This window comes from Octopus bimaculoides, chromosome 3 (genome assembly GCF_001194135.2).
Source record: "Octopus bimaculoides isolate UCB-OBI-ISO-001 chromosome 3, ASM119413v2, whole genome shotgun sequence".
Taxonomy (NCBI): domain Eukaryota; kingdom Metazoa; phylum Mollusca; class Cephalopoda; order Octopoda; family Octopodidae; genus Octopus; species Octopus bimaculoides.
In genome coordinates, this window is record NC_068983.1 from 46,251,000 (window position 1) to 46,252,556 (window position 1,557).

General features: G+C 28.2%; 1 protein-coding gene across 1 annotated transcript in view; it reads right to left on the minus strand.

Moving 5' to 3' along the window:
• The window catches only part of LOC106873942 (neurogenic locus notch homolog protein 1), an 80,641-nt gene that overhangs the window by 70,365 nt on the left and 8,719 nt on the right, over nt 1-1,557 (minus strand). The gene's annotated exons all lie outside the window — the stretch shown is intronic.

A 1,557-nucleotide genomic window follows, 5' to 3' on the forward strand; every position in this document is an offset into this window, starting at 1 on the left:
TATGAATGGAAAAATTATGAATGAAGAAAAAATTAGGAAAGAAAAAATTAAAAATAAAATATTAAACTTTATATATATATTCAAAGTTTTAATTTTAAAAAAACTTTAACGATATTATAAACAATAAAGATTAATTATTAATCAAAAATAATCGAAAATATATCAACACTATTCAAATCGAAGTTCTAATATTATGTTGAAATGAAACTATAACTTCTAAATAATTTAGTGTTAAATAAGCTATCTATTAAAAATAATCTATAAAGAACCAAATGAATAATATAAAAAACAAGAATACATATTATTTTCAAATAGTAGAAAATCTTTAGCAAAGTAAAAAACAGTACTTATCCATATTTTTCCGTAATTCAAGTTTGAATTGCACGAGAATCGATGTCCCCTCCTACGACATACACCACCGTTCTTACCATTTTCTAGTGACTTGTCAGGACTACCAGACCGACTGGTTTCGGGCTAATTTTGTACATCCAGAATGGTGGATGCCTGTCCGCTAAAGTTAACAGTAGTTATATAGTTTTTAAAAGGTAAGTGACAACTAGTCACTGATCTTGCAACAAGCAAAGTAGCTCGTTAGAAAATCTTTATAAGAGATGAAAGTAGTAACTATACTGGAAAGTAATGTTTGTCACCACTTCAACATGGCTGTTCTAAACGAACCGTCGTTACTACCATTTTTAACCCCAAGAAGACGCCTCCTCTAGCTGGTTATCGATACAGTCTGCATCCGATATATATTGCAAGTGTGCGTTTGATGAATATGCATATATTGATATGCATCTTTATACATATATACTGTGTAAATATAAATGCATATAAATATACATTTGTATATGCATATATACACCTATACATATACATGTACATCTAATATAGGATAAAATTTTCAAAAAATTTTATCAGTGGCCAACAAATCAAAAAATACCTTTTAAGGTGAAAATTACAAACAAATTATAAATAAGGGCAAAGGGATTTTTTTTTTTTGCCCTTATTTATAAGCATATATACATATATGTAACAGTTATCATAAGGTGCTGTGCCCAGTGCTATATTCAACCTCGCAAAACACCCTGTCCGACTGTACTCATTTTATAATGAGTGCGACTTTATTTTCACCATTGAGTATTTTTGTTAGGAAATGATTTTTTTTTTTAGTTAGCTAGGTATAAATTTATAACATTAAATTAAAATTTGCATTCATACGTCAGTACGTGTATTACGTATATACCTATATATATTTTATACGAATTTATATATCCATATATGAATTGCTAATTTAACCACTTCATACAACTGAAGATATTAATATGAATTCTTCCTGAGATTTCAGATGATCCATTTTGCATGCGGGTTGCTTTTTTCTCTTCCGATAGTTTACATACACCTGGTGAAATGGCAGTTAGTGTAGCACATATAATAATGATATGATACATTAGGTATCAAAAAATTGGTTTACTACCGAAACAGTTGTAGCATAAATTAGACTATCTATTCATCTTCATACACACACACAAACATATATATATATATATATATATA